The sequence below is a fragment of the Vulpes lagopus genome, chromosome 23, assembly GCF_018345385.1.
Source record: "Vulpes lagopus strain Blue_001 chromosome 23, ASM1834538v1, whole genome shotgun sequence".
Classification (NCBI taxonomy): Eukaryota; Metazoa; Chordata; class Mammalia; order Carnivora; family Canidae; genus Vulpes; species Vulpes lagopus.
This window is the reverse complement of record NC_054846.1, coordinates 57,286,735-57,303,017: the sequence shown is the minus strand read 5'-3', so window position 1 is coordinate 57,303,017 and position 16,283 is coordinate 57,286,735. Positions and strand designations below refer to the sequence as shown.

General features: G+C 36.8%; 1 protein-coding gene across 2 annotated transcripts in view; it reads left to right on the top strand.

Moving 5' to 3' along the window:
- KIAA0319L (KIAA0319 like) overlaps positions 1 to 16,283 on the top strand; it is a 91,019-nt gene that overhangs the window by 37,823 nt on the left and 36,913 nt on the right. The window lies entirely within an intron of this gene.

Below are 16,283 nucleotides of genomic sequence, written 5' to 3'. Positions count from 1 at the left end.
TTTGAATACAGTTGTGTCACCAATCAAAATGTGTTGAAAATTCAATGTTTGTGAACCATTCTTTAGTATTTTTTTAATAATTAACATCATCTTTTTTTTTTTAAGATTTTATTTATTTATTCATGAGAGACACAGAGAGAGAGAGAGAGAGAGGCAGAGACACAGGCAGAGGGAGAAGCAGGCTCCACGCAGGGAGCCGGACGTGGGACTCTATCCTGGGTCTCCAGGATCACGCCCTGGGCTGAAGGGGGCGCTAAACCGCTGAGCCACCCGGGCTGCCCCCATTCTTTAGTATTAAGTAGTCACCTGGGTAGCATGTGTATTACCAAGGAGGGCCCCCTACCTGGACTGTGATGACATGACCCTGATAAGTGTGAACATCCTGTGTGGGCCCTGCAGGCTTCTGATACTCAAAATGGTAGCTCATGATGGAGGTTTTTCGAGTCATCTCGAATTATGGTATTAATCACTGGATTGGCTTGCTTGATTAGGAGAGGGCAGCTCCAAGTGGGGCCTCGGAGGAAGGGAGAAGGAAGAAGCAGGAGAAGGAGGGAGGGAGAAATAGCAAGATGGAGAAAGAGAATGTATATAGTAGCCTTGCATCATTCTGAACAAAGCTGCTTTAATTTTGCTTGCTTGCTTGCTTGCTTTTTTTTTCTTTTTCTTTTCTTTTTTTTTTTTTTTTTTGACAAAGCTGCTTTGAAGATGAAACAGGTCTACACCTGGGGGCATGATTATATGACTTATGGTTAGTTTGGAATTAGGTTGGTTTTATGATTTCTGTCAAGTGCCAGAAAAAAAATGGCCCAAGGAAATTTCGCCCAAGTTTCAATGCTGTATCATTCTCTACAAATTTTTAGTATTACTCTGTAGTTTCTGAAGTAAAATCATTTGCTCCCTATCCCTCCTCTTCCTGCTTCTTTATTTTTTTATTTTTATTTTTTACAAAAGATTTATTCATGAGAGACACACAGAGACAGAGACACAGGCAGAGGGAGAAGCAGGCTCCTCACAGGGAGCCCGATGCGGGACTCGATCCTGGACCCTGGGATCACACCCTGAGCCCAAGGCAGATGCTCAACTGCTGAGCCACCCAGGCATCCCTTCCTGCTTCTTTAAAAATTAATAATAATAAATAATAAACAAGTTCTTTCTTTAAAAATAAAAATCTGCCTGCCTTGATTAAAATATTTGTACTCTTTTTCTATTTCTGGGAATCTGGTCTAAAGCAACATTTCCTAAATAAAGAGCTTTACACACAATGATGAGATGCTATTTATTTAATTAAAAAATTGAAGTGGTTTGTCTAATAAGGGAAAGTAGAAATTGTGCAGCCATTAAAAATACATTTTTGGTTATATGAACTGCTCTTTTGTTACTCCATCTGCTTTCCACTCCAGCCATGCCGAATGCTTGCTCTTCTGTGGGTACCATACTTCTAAAATAATGGCTTTATTGAAGTGTAATTGATATATCATAAACTGTATGTACAGGTTTAAAGTGTGCAATTTGATTTGTTTTAACATATATGTACCCATGAAACCATTACCACAAAAAAGGTAATGAACATATCCATTACCCCCAATTTCCTCCTGTCCCTTTATAATCTGTCCTTCCTACTCCCTCCCTTATCCCTAGGCAACCACTAATCTGCTTTAGCTTATTATAGATTTTCTAGAATTTTTAAATAAATGGAATCATACATTATGTACTCTTATTTTTAACAACTCCATTGAGGTATAATCTATATACCATAAAACTCACTCCTTTTAAGCATACAATTCAGTAATTTTAGTAAGTATAGACTTGTATCTTATCACCACAATCCAGTTTATTAACATTTCTGTTACCCCAGAAACTTCCCTTGTGCCATCCCCACTTCCTTTCCCAGACCCATTAGCATCCACTAATCTGCTCTCTCTATAAATTTGCCTTATCTAGACTTTACATATAAAGGGAACCATGCAATATGTAGTCTTTTGAGTCTGGCTTCTTTGACTAAGCATAACATTTGGATGTTCATCACAGTATGTGGTTGGTTCCCATTAATTGCTAAATAGTATTTCACTGCATGGATATATCATTTATCTATTTACCTGTTGATGGATGTTTGGATTGTTTCTAGATTTTTGGCTACAGATAAAGCTGTTAGGAACATTTGTGTAAAAGTCTTTGGGAATATGCTTCAATTTCTCTTGGATACCTGGGAGTGGAGTGGCTGGGTCAGTGTAGGTATACATTTAATGTTATAAGAAACCGCCAAACTGCTTCTTCCAAACAGTTGTACCATTTTACGTTCCCATTAGTAACATGAAAAGTTCTAGGTGTTCCACATTCTCACCAAAACATTGTATGGTGAGTCTAATTTTGGACATTGTAATAGGAGTGTAATAGTAGCTCATTGTAGTTTTTCTTTGCATTGTCTTCATAACTCATGATGTGGAACATCATTTCATGTGATTATTTGCTTTTTTTTTTTAAGATTTTGTCTATTTATTAGAGACACAGAGAGAGAGAGAGAGAGAGGTAGAGACACAGGCAGAGGGAGAAGCAGGCTTCATGCAGGGAGCCCAACATGGGACTTGATCCCGGTTCTCCAGGATCACAACTCGGACTGCAGGCGGCGCCAAACCGCTGCGCTACCGGGGCTGCCCTGATTATTTGCCTTTCATATATTTTTTGGTAAAGTGTTTTTTTCCCCCATTTAAAAAAACTGGGTTGCCCTCCTACATATGTCCTCTACATATAAGTCATTTATAAGCTATTTGTTTTGTAAATATTCTCTCAATCTGTAGCTTGTCTTTCATTTTCTTAGTGTCTTTTGAAGAGCAGATAATTTTGATGGTGTCTATCAATATTTTCTTTATGGATCATGCCTTTGGTATTGTATTTTAGATTTTCTCCTAATTCTAGAGGTTTTATAGCTTTAAGTTCTTAAATTTAGGTCCAGAATGTTTTTGTACGTGGTGGGAGTTATGGATGGAAGGGTTTTATTTGTTTTTTGGCATATGAATTTCTAGTTGTGCTAGCATCATATTTTTTCTCTTCTTTCTCCACTGAATTGCTTTTCACTTTCATTGAAAATCAGTTAACCATATGTATATGAATCTATTTCTGGATTCTACTTGTTTCTATCATTTTATATGTTTATATTGGATACATTGTCTATATCAACACTTCACTTTCTTTTTTTTTTTTTTTTAATGCTCTAAGCCCAGTGTGGGGCTTAACTTAAACTCATGACCTATGGGGATCCCTGGGTGGCTCAGCGGTTTAGCGCCTGCCTTTGGCCCAGGGCGCGATCCTGGGGTCTTGGGATCGAGTCCCACGTCGGGCTCCCAGCATGGAGCCTGCTTCTCCCTCTGCCTGTGTCTCTACCTCTCTCTCTATGTCTATCATAAATAAATAAATAAATCTTTAAAAAAAAATAAACTCATGACCTATTATCTATCAAGAGCTATATACTCTACTGACTGAGCCGGCCAGGTGCCCCAATAGTACACTGTCTTGATATTGATAGCTTTCTTTCTTTCTTTCTTTCTTTCTTTCTTTCTTTCTTTCTTTCTTTTTCTGTTTTTTAAAAAAAGATTTTATTCATTTATTCGAGAGAGCTAGAGAGAGCAGGCACAGGTAGGGCGAGGGGCAGAGGGAGAGGAAGAAGCAGTCTCCCAGCTCAGCAGGGAGCCCAATATGGGGCTCCATCCAAGGGGCCTGGGATCATGACCTGAGTTGAAGGCAGATGCTTAACTGACTGAGCCACCCAGGCATCCTGATAATGATAGCTTTGTAATAAGTCTTTTATTCAGATGATGTGTAAATCTTACAACTTTGTTCTTACCAGAAATTTTTTGGCTATTCGAGGTCCTTTGTATTCCCATATAAATTTTAGTATCATCTTATCAATTTATTTTTTAAAAGCCTTCTAGGATTTTGATTGGGATTTTCTTGAGGCTGTAGCTCATTTGGAGAGAATTGATAGCCTAATAATAGTCTACAGATCCATGAATACAGTATATCTTTCTTTTCATTTACATCATCTTTAATTTCTCTCAGCAATGTGTTGTATTTTTCAGGGGGTACAGATCTGGACATGTTTTGTCACATTTATTTCTCAGTATCTCAGATTTTTGGTGCTGTTATAATTGGCATTTAAAAAATTCAGTTTCTAAGATGCCCCCCAAAAGAAACTGTTTAAAAAAAAATTCAGTTTGTTTGTTCCTAGTGTATAGAGATACAATTACTTTTTGTATATTGATCTTCTATCCTGAGACCTTGGAAACTCACTAATTCATTGCGGTAGTTTTTTTGTAGGTTCCCTTACATTTTCTCTTTATAATGATGTCTGTGAAAAAAGACCATTTGGCTTCTTTTCCAATGTGGATGTCTTTTATTTCTTTTACTTGCTTATTGCACTGGCTAGAATCCCTATTACAATGTTGAATAAAAGTGATGAAAGTATACTTTCCTATTCCTAGTAAATGTGAATTTGTATCAGGAATAAATGCTGGGTTTTATCAAATTCTTTCTTTTATATTTATTGACATGATCATATGGATTTTTGTTTTTAGTGTGTTAACATGGTAAATAACTTGATTGATTTTGAGTGTTAAATTACCTTGTATTCCTGAGATAAACCCCAGTTAGTCATGGCATATTATCCTTTCTATATATTGTTATATTTGATTTACTGAAATTTTGTTAGGAATTTTGAGTCTGTGTTCATGAGGGATATTAGCCTGTGATTTTAACATCAAAGTCATGCTAGTCTTATAAAATGAGCTGAGAAGTTTTTACTCTTTTATCATTTCCTGGGAAAGTTTGTGCAGAATTGGTACTATTTATTCCTTAAAATATTCAATATAGTTCCCCAGTGAAGCTATCTGGAGCTCTTTGCAGGAAAATTTTATTTTATTTTATTTTACTTTATGTTACCTTACTTTTATTTTTTTTTTATATATATATAGAGAGAGAGAGCATGAGTGAGGGAGGGGCAGAGAGAAAGGGAGAGAGAAAATCTTAGGCATGGAGCCAGACATGGGGCTTGATCTCATGACCCTGAGATCATGACCTGAGCTGAAATCAAGAGTTGGGTGCTTTCCCAACTGAGTCCCCCAGGTACCCCTGCAGGAAAATTTTAACCTATAAATTCAAACTGTGTAGTTTGGCAGCTTGTGTTTTTCAGGGAATTTGTGCATTTTATCCCAGTAGTCAAATGTATTGGCATAAAGTGCTCACAGCATTCCCTTATTGCCCTTGTAATACCTGTAGAACCTGTAGTGATGTTACCTCTTTAATTTATGATATTGATAATTTGTTCCCTTCCCACCTCTCTCCCTGCATCAGCCTTGCTAGATTTTCTTTTCTTTTTTTTTTTAAATTTTATATATTTATTCATAGAGACACACAGAAGAGAGGGGCAGAAGAAGTAGGCTCCATGCAGGGAGCCCGATGCGGGACTGGATCGCAGGTCTCTGGGATCACGCCCTGGACTGAAGGCTGGACTGAAGGTTGCACTAAACCTCAACCATCGGGGCTGCCCCTTGCTAGATTTTCTTAATCTTTGGTTTCATTCATTTTTCTCTAGTGCTTTTCTGTTATTGATTTCTGCTTTAATCATTTCTTTTTCATAATTTAGATTTCATTTGCTCTTTTTCTAGGTTCTTTTTTTTTTTAAGATTTTATTTATTTATTCATGAGAGACACTGAGAGAGAGAGAGGCAGAGACACAGGCAGAGGGAGAAACAGGCTCCACGCAGGGAGCCCGACATGGGACTCGATCCCAGGTCTCGAGTATCACACCCCGGGCCAAAGGCCGCGCTTGACCACTGAGCCACCTGGGTTGCCCTCTTTTTTTAGGTTCTTAAGATACAATCTCAATCATTAATTTGAGACTTCTTTTCTAACATAGGCATTTTAAAGCTATAAATTTCCTTCTAAGTATTGCTTTAGCTGCATCATACAAATTTTGGTATTTTGTGTTTACAGTTTCATTCAGTTCAGAATACTTTTAAATTTCTCTTTTGACTACTTCTTTGACCTTTGGGTTATTTAGAAGTATGTTATATAGTTTCCAGATATTTTGGGAGAGAGGTCCCAGATATTGTGGTATTATTGATTAGTAACTCACTAATTGCATTATATATATATATATATATAAATGCATTATATATATATATATATATATAATTATATATATATAACTGCATTATAGGCAGTGAATGTTGTATAACTTGAATTCCCCCCTCCTTTTTTTTTTTACATTTTTAAATTAATTTCAGAGGTGGAACTTAGTGATTCATATGTTACATATAACACCCAGTGCTCATTGCATCAAGTGCCCTCCTTAATACCCATCAGCCAGTTACCCCATACCCCATCCACCTCCCCTCTAGCCACCCTCAGTTTGTTTCGTAGAGTTCAGTGTCTCTTATTATTTGCCTTACTTGAATCCTTTTAAATGCACTGAGACCAATTTTCTGGCTCAGAAAATGGTCCATCCTGGTAAATGTTCCTTGTGCGTTTGAAAAGAATATGTATTCTGCTATTATGGTTGGGTGAGTGTTCTATAAATGTCAAAGAGGCCGAATTGGTTACTGTTGTTCAGATCTTCTGTATCCTTACTCAGTATCTATTAGTCACTTAGAGAGGCAATGGAAGAGCACATTGGATTTGTGGATATATGTTTCTCCGGTTAGATCAGCTTCTGCTTCATGTCCTTTGAAAGTTTTATTAGTTGTGTAAATGCTTAGAATTGTTATGTCTTCTGGGTGAATTGACCCTTTTATCATCATAAAATTATCTTCTTTATCTCTTTTAATATTCTTTGCTCTGAAATCTGTTTTGTCTGATATTAGTATAGCCAATCAGGCTTTCTTTTGGTTAGTATTAGCATAATGTATCTTTTTCCATGTTTTTACCTTTAACCTATATGTGTTTTTATATATATATTTTTTAAATTTTTTATTTATTTATGATAGTCACAGAGAGAGAGAGAGAGGCAGAGACACAGGCGGAAGGAGAAGCAGGCTCCATGCACCGGGAGCCCGATGTGGGATTCGATCCCGGGTCTCCAGGATCACGCCCTGGGCCAAAGGCAGGCGCCAAACCGCTGCGCCACCCAGGGATCCCGTGTTTTTATATTTTAAGTAGATTTCTTATAGGCTGCATAAGCTGGATGTTGCTTTGTATCCAATCTGACAATGTCTGCTGATTAATTGGCGTGTATAGACTATTTAATGTGACTACTGATGTGATTGGATTCAAATCTACCAACTTAGTATTTATTTCTGTTTGTTCCATGTGTTCATTCATTTTATTCCTTTTTTTATGCTCTCCCTTGAATAAACTGAGTATTTTTTTATTCAATTTTATCTCCTTTTGTTGATTTATTAGTGGGAATAGACAAAGTAATGGTCCCCTTAAGGAGGTCAGTGTCCTACTCTCAGGAACCTATGAATTTGTTATGTTATGTAGCAAAGAGGAAGTGGGGTTGCAGATGGAATTAAGGTTGTTAAAAGTTGACCTTAAAATAAGGAGATTATCCTGCAGTTTCTGGTAGGCCCAATTTAAACATAAGGGTGCTTAAAAGTGGAAGAGGATGATGTAACTATGGAAGAAGGACATAGAGACATGTAACATTGCTTGCTTTGAAGAAAGAGGAAGGGGGCCATAAACCAAGGAACGTGGATGGCCTCTAGAAAATGGAAAAAGCAAGGAAAAAGGATTCTCTCCTACAGCCTCCACAGAGGACTATATCCTTGTTAACCCCTTGATTTTAGTCCAGTGAGATCTGTGCTGGATTAGTATTCTGCTAAACTTAAGAGAATACATTTTTTATGGCCTGGGCTGCTAAGTGTGTGGTAATTTTTTACAGCAGCATTAAAAACATTTCTAGTTATAATTCTTTGTTACGTGGTTTTACTGGTTGGTATATAAAGTTTTTATAGCTGACATCATTAGTTTATCAAGAACTACCTTCAAATGAAACAGTTTTCTTCTAGGGATGCCTGGGTGGCTCAGTGGTTGGACATCTGCCTTTGGCTCAGGGTGTGTTCCTGGAGTTCTGGGATCGAGTCCCACATCCGGCTCCCTGCGAGGAGCCTGCTTCTCCCTCTGCCTGTGTCTCTGCCTCTCTCTGTGTGTTTCTCATGAATAAATAAATAAAATCTCTTAAAAAACAACAACAACAGTTTTCTTCCATTTTCTCTGTTCAGTCTGTTCTATTGTCATACATTTTACTTCTGCATATGTTATAAACCATAGCATACATTACCATTATTTTTGCTTTAAATAGCCAATTATCTTTTTCTTTTACAGATTCCCAGGGATCCCTTATTTATTTATTAATGAGACACACACACACACACACACACACACACACACACACACAGGCATAGAGACACAGGCAGAGGGAGAAGCAGGCTCCATGCAGGGAGCCCGACGTAGGCCTCGATCCCAGGTCTCCAGGATCATGCCCTGTGCTGAAGGGGGCGCTAAACCGCTGAGCCACCCGGGCTGCCCTAAATAGCCAAGTATCTTTTAAAGAGATTTAAATTAAAAGAAGAAATATATAACCAATTAGTTACTATTTTCAGTACTCTTTATTACTTTATGTAGAGCCAGGTTTCTGTCTGGTATCATTTTTCCTTGTCTTGAAGAACTGCCTTTATCATTTCTTGCAGTGTAGGTTTGTGGTGGTGAATTCTTTTAACTTTCGTATGTCTGCAAAGTCTTCATTTCAGTTTCCTCTTTGAAAAATTCTTTCGCTATTTAAGTAAATCTAAGTTGGCAGAGGTTTTGTTTTTGTTTTTTGTTTCGCTTTCAATACTTTAAAGATACTGTGACAGTGTCTTCTAGCCTGTGTTGTTTCATTGAAAAATCTGTAATTTTTATATTTTTTTTCCTCTATACATAATGTGTCTTTTTTCTCTGGCCGCTTTTAAGATTTTTTCTTTATAACTGTTTTAAGTAACTTTATTACGTTATTCTTTGGTGTGGTTTTCTTTATGTTTCTTACACTTGGAGCCTAAGCTCAAATTCATATTCAAATGTGGGTTTATAGTTTTCATCAAATTTGGAAATTATTGACCATTATTTTTTCAAATATGTTTCTGTCTCTCCTTTGAGAACTCCAGTTGGAAGTATATTTGGTCACTTGAAATTTTTTGCAAGTTGCTGCTGCTTTGTTCATTTCTTTTTTTTTCTCTGTTTCATTTTGAATCATTTCTGTTGATATGTCTTTAAGTTTACTGATATTTTCTTCTGCATTGTCTACCTTGCCATTAAATCTTTACAGTATATTTTTATGTGTGTGTTTATACATAAGCCAGGATAAATGTACTTTCATCACAGCAGTGATTCAAAAAAATTTCTACGGTGCATTTTTTATCTCAGACATTATGTTATTCATTTCTAGAAGCTTGATTTAGGTCTTTTTTTTTAAGGTTTTACTTATTTATTTTAGAGCCAAGAGTGTGAGGAAGGAGGAGCAGAGGGGGAGGGAGAAGAAGGGGGAAAGAATCTCACACAGACTCCTCACTGGGTGCAGAGCCTGACATAGGGCTCGAACTCACAACCCCAAGATTGTGACCTGAGCTGAAACAGATGGATGCTTACCCAGCTGAGCCACCCAGGTGCCCCTAATTTGGGTCTTTAAAAAAAAATCTGTGTCTAGGGGCACTTGGGTGGCTCAGTCAGTTGAGCATCTGCCTTTGGCTCAGGTCATGATACCAGGGTCCTGGATGAAGCCTCAAGTTGGGCTCCCTTCTCAGGGGGCAGGCTGCTTCTCCCTACCCCACTTGTGCTTTCTCTCTCTCTCTCACTTTCTCTCTGAAATAAATAAAAAATAAAATCTTAAAAAAATTAAAATAACTTGTGTCTCTATTTAGTATATGCAGTCATGAAGTCTTTTCTATAGCTTCTTGAATATATGGAATGCAATCATAGTAATTATTTTAATACCTTTGTCTACCAGTTCTGTTATCTCTGTTATTTCTGGGTCAGTTTTAATTAATTGACATTTTTCCTCATTACAGGAGCATTATTATTCCCAAGTATTCCGTTTTTAAGCCTTGTTTCCTTTCCTTACTTGCTCTTCTTGGGCAAGCTTATTTATTCCCTTGGGTTCAGCTGATATCTTTGGGAACTTGATTCCAACCCTGGGTCTCTATTTGAATTTCCTAGCTGTACCTCAGGTTCAGTATGTTTGAAACATAACTTGCCTGTTATTTTCTAAAGTCGCTCCTTTGTAGTCTTAGTTTTTGACACCACTGTAGTTAGTCCCTCAAGTCAAGCTAGAAACATGGGAGTCATCTTAGTTTCTTTTCTCCAAGACCCAGATGCATTTTAGCTTCACAAATATTAGATCCTTAATATTTTAAAATCCACCCCTCAGGAGAAATTTCCAGTAATGGTGGCAGAGTAAAGTGGTCTCCTGAATCCTCCCACAGATAATAGTTTTAAAATATGTAAAAAATATATATTTAAAAAAACTGGAAAGGATCCAGAAGCAGACAGAAGCTAGAGAGCTTACTCTTGAAAAACAGCAACTGGAAGTGATAAGAATTGTGAGTTTGCAGCTTTTTTTTTTTTTTTTTTTTTTTTTTTAGTTTGCAGCTTTTTAAAATTTTTGCCTGAGGGCATTCACTGACCCCCACAGCAGAGGAAAGTGGCAGTGGAAAATCTCAGTCTTATTTTCTTATACTGGCAAAGAATAGAGTTCAGGATAGAAAAATTACCTGAAAATTTAAGGGGAAAGTAAGAAAACCATAGAAGAAAAAAAAAAAAGGAAAAAAGAAAACCACAGAAGATAGTGAAACCCACAACCTATCTAGAAACTGTACTAAAATCCCTGACTGAACCTCTAAACTACATGTACCACACAGGAAGGTTCCAGAGAGCATGGTAAAAATACAGAGGTCAGAGAGGCAGGGCTTCCGTCTTTGAAAGAGGTGATCTCTGAATTCCTCAACCTTGTGTTGCACCGGTGGCAGAAATCTGAATTTTTCCTGACTTAGGGAGTCAGAGTACAGAGCCTAAGGCTGAAAAATTAGGAAGTAAGCTCATGAAGCAAAGACAGTACAGAGACAGCAGGCCCCAATTCTGAGTGTAATCTATGGCAAAATTCTTGGCTAATCATCAGATTAAACAAGAACATTTCTAGGGGACCAGGCTAAAAATGCAGCTGCAAGAATTACACAGAAATATCAGTTGCTACACATTCCAGGGGAAGCAGACTATACAGTTTAAGTCCAGATAAGTTACTTGCCTACTTGGAAAAAAAAAAATACAACCTGAAAGAAAACACAGTAAAATCCAAAGTCACTCCATATGTTAGATAGATGTCCCATATTTAAACAAAAACTGTTAGACATGCAAAGGAACAAGAGAGAGTGACCCATACTCAAGAGGAAGAAACAGTCAATGGAAACTGACTCTTCCAGATATCAGAGTTAGTAGTCAAAGATTTCAACATATAATCAGAAAACTAAAGGAAGTTAAAGGAAAATGGCTTTAGTGAATAATTACAGAATTTCAAAAGAAATGTAAATAATTTTAAAAATGGGAAAATAGAAATGAGAGAATAACTTCCACTTATGGCATCATGAGAGGGCCCCTAATTTTCTCATTGAAAAAAAGTATAAAACTGGACAGAATTGCCTAAAAGCAAATATTTCCAATTGTTCTAAAAATATAATAGAGGCAAAAGCAAGTTGAGCAAATTGATCTTGAAAAACTGGTAATACTTTGAGCAAGTACAGCAGGTGTCTGCAGTCTTCTCTCTGGGGCATTGCCCCATCAGTGTCTACCTCCACTCCAGCTCAAGTGACAAGAAATGTAGTTTACCAGGGTGTGGTTAGGCATGAAAACTAGCAACTTTTCTAGAAGGTTGGCGTGATTTGGGGTAGAGGATGAAAACTCATAGCCTTGCCAACTAAAACTGGCAAACGTGGTTGGGAATGAACGGATAGAATCAACAGCTTTGCTAACTTGAGATGGTTGTGCCTGTTAGGGTGAGTGATGGATCTGCTGGAAACTTAATGGTAAGATCTTGAAAATAAGAGCTAAAGAAGGGCTAAAATAAGCTCTCAGTGTATCCCTGGCTGGGGAATGAGAAACTACCTGCATGCGCAAAAGATACCTAAGAGAGCCTGGTAAAAGCTAAAAATCAAAGGAGAGCTGAGAAGTGGCTGCAACTTTGAATGCATTCCCCGAGGAACACACAGATGGGTTGACAGAGGGTGAAGCTTTATAGACGTAATGTGTTTGAGTGACCTCTGCTTAAATCATTGGCTGATTGCTAAACTATGCAGATATAGGAATGATACCTTAGAAGCCAGGCTAAAATAAAACCAAGAATTAAAAACTGAGCAGAGGTGTCAGTGGCAACATACTATGGAGGGATTCTAATTCTTCAGTTGAAGTACAGAGGATGGGATCCCTGGGTGGCGCAGCGGTTTAGCGCCTGCCTTTGGCCCAGGGCGCGATCCTGGAGACCCGGGATCGAATCCCATGTCGGGCTCCTGCTGCATGGAGCCTGCTTCTCCCTCTGCCTGTGTCTCTGCCTCTCTCTCTCTCACTGTGTGCCTATCATAAATTAAAAAAAAAAAAAATTAAAAGAAGTACAGAGGAGTTACTAAAAATAACAGCCCATCAGAAAAATAAAATAGAATCCCCAACTGTTACAATAAATGACCTAAAATTTCTAGTTTCCAACCAGATGTTAGGAAACATGTGAAAAAAGAATCAGTAAAGTGTGACCCATACTCAGGGGAAAAAAGTATTCAATAAAAATTATTCTGAGAAGATTCAACTGTCAGATTTAGCAAGACCAATGCTGCTGTTAAAAATACACTTAAAAATGTAAAGGAATGTATGTTCAAAGATACGAAGGAAAATGAGGTGACAATTACCCAACAAATAGTGGCTTTAACCACTTTTAACTCAACATTGTACTGCGTGTCCTAGCCAATGTAATAATGCAAGACAAAGAAATTAAAGGGATACATATTGGAGATGAAGAAGCAAAACTGCCTTTACTCACAGACGATAGAATCATGTACCCAGAAAATTCCAAGGAATCTATTCATTAAGTGAATTTAGAAAGGCTATAGGATATAAGACCAATATACAAAAATAAATTGCGTATATATTAGCAATGAATAATTGGGAATTAAAGTTTTAAAAAATGTATAGCATCCAAAAACATGAAGTTCTTAGGAATGAATTTAACAAAATATGTGCAAGAACTATATACCAAAAACTACAAAACATTGCTGAGAGAAATTAAGTAAATGAGAGATAATACCATTGTAATAGTGTTCCCTCCAAAATCATGTCTTCCTGGAACCTCAGGATTTGCCCTTATTTGGTAATAGTATCTTTGTAGATGAAGTTAGTTAGAGATCTTGAGATGAATATCATTCTTTATTTAGGGTAGACCCTAAATCCAATGACTGATAGCTTTACATGAGGAAGGAAAGGGAGATTTGGACCCACAGAGACACAAGGAAGACAGCCATGTGAAGATGAAGATACAGATTGGAGTTGGGTTGCCACAAATCAAGAAATGCTAAGAGCCTCTGGGAGTTGGAAGAGGTAAAGAAGGTTGTCACCAAAAGCCTTCAGAGGGATTGTGGCCCTGCCTTGATTTCATACATTCAGCTTCTAGAACCATGAGTGAGGGAGTTTCTGTTGTTTTAAGCCATAATGTTTGTGGGCAAACATTTTGGTAGCCCTAGGAAACTGTTACAGTCATATTCAGGAATTGGGACTTAGAATGGCAAACTAGTCTTGAAAGTGAACAACAAAGTTGAAGAATTTAAGCTCTCTAACTTTAAGACTTACTATAGAGCTGCAGTAATCAAAGCAGTGGTACTGGTGTAAAGATAGATGAAATCAGTGAAACAGAATAGAGTCCAGAAATAGACCCATACAAATATGGTTAATTAATGTGCCAAGGCAAATTGATGGGGAAAGGATAATCTCTTCAATAAATGAATACTAAAACAATTGGATAGTGATATGAAAAAACAGGAACACTGACCCTTATATTATACAGAAAAATTAGCTTAAAATGGATCATAGACCTAAATTTAAGAGCTAAAATTATAAAACTTGTAAAAGAAAACACAGAAGAGCCTTTTTGTGATCTTGTCACTAAATATGCAAACTAAATAATATCACTAAAAGCATGAATTATAAAAGAAAAAAATGATAAATTAGAATTAAAATTTATAAACTTTTGTTATTTAAAAGACATCACTAAGGAAAATGAAAAGGCAAACTACATACATATTTGCAAATTAAATACCTAACAAATATTTGTGTCTAGAATATATAGAGAGCTCTTGTAACTTAATTAAAAAACTAATAAAGCAGAGATTTGAACAGATAGTCCATTGAAGAATTTATACAGTAGATGTCCAATAGGTGCATGAAAAGATACCATCCCTAATCATTAGGAAAAATGCAAATTAAAGCCACAATAAGATGCCATTACATACTTCGATAATGACTGAACTTAAAAAGACTTCCCAAACCAATTTCTGGCAAGACTGTAGAACAACTGGAATTCTCATACTGGTGGTGGAACTATATAATCGCACAACAGCTTTGGAAAGTAATTTGGCAGTTTTTAAAAAAAGTTAGAGGCATATCTTCCATATGACCAGGTGTTCTACCCGTAGATATTTACACAAGAGAAATGAAAGGATATGTTTGTAAAAAGACTTGTAGAGGAATATTTATATCAGCTCAATTTGTAATAGGCAAAAACTGGAATCAACCCAAATGTCCAGCTGTTGGTGAATGAATAAACAAATTGTGGTATGCTCATATAACAGAATGGTACTCAGCAATCATGAGGGAACAATTATTGATACAGACAGCAACATGAACAAACAAGATAATATTACTGAGTGGAAGAAGCCGACAAAAAGAGTACATACAATGTGATTCTGTTTATATAAAACTCTAGAAGATGCAAACTAACCTATAGTGCCTGGAAGCAGAGCAGTGATTGTTTGGGGCTGGGAATTTGGAGAAGGGATTACCAAGGAGGATGAAGAATCTTTGGAAATGATGGATATGTTCATTATCTTGATTGTGGCGATGGTTTCATAGCTATATACGTGTGGTAAAATTTGTCAAATTGCACACTTTAAATATGTTCAGTTTATTGTATGCCAGCTATGCCTTTAATAAAATTGTAAAAAAAAAGTGGACAAAGATTTGAATAAACTTCATCAAAGAAAATATATGACTGGCTAATATGCACATGAAAAGATACTCAATCTCATTAGTCATCAAAAAAATGCAAATTAAATCACAGGAGATACCATTAGATGATTAAAAAAAAAAAATACCAAGAATGACAAAAAATAAAAAGACCCAAGAATACCAAGTAATGGTGAAGTTATGGAGCAGCTGGAACTCTCATGCATTGCTGGTAGAAAGGCAGGATGGCATTTAGATAACAGTTCAGTTTCTTATAAAGTTAAACATATACTTACATGTAACCAGCAATAAATACTTTTGAATATTTACCCCAAATAAGTTAATAACACACGATTACAAAAGCTTTAGATTTCAAACATTTATAGCAGATTTATTTATAGGAGCTGAGAACTGAAAACAACCTCAATATCAATAGATGAATAAACTGTGATCTATCTCTAGAATGGTATACTGCTCAGTAATAACAAGGAATGAACTCTTAGACACAATAACATGGATGAATCTTAAAACATTAGGTTGAGTGAAAGCAGCCAGAAAAAAATAGCATGTATATGATTAATTTTATATGAGATACCAGAAAATTCAAACTAATGGGGACAGAAAACAAATGTGATTGCATGAGCCCGAGGGTGGAGGCAGAAACTTACTGCAAAGGGGAATGAGCCAACTTCTGGGGCCAATCCGAATGGCTTCTCTCTTGATTGTGGTTACTTGGGCATATGCCCTTGTCAAAACTGAAAGACCTATACACTTCAAGTATGTGTGGTTTATTTTGTGTAAATTACACTTCAATTAAGTTGATTAAAAAAAATCTGTACTACCAGCTTTGTAGCCACCCACCATTTCTCATTTGGGATGGATGCAGTACCCTCCTAAGTGATGGTCCTGCTATTGTCTTAGTTCCTTAGATTCCTACATGATGCAGCAACCTGAACGGTCCCCTTAGAACAGTATCCTGAGTTTGTCACTTTCCTGTAATACACGTTCCCATAATTGCTCACCATTACCTAGCACCTTAGAGTAGCATAGGTCTTCTTTAGGCTGGG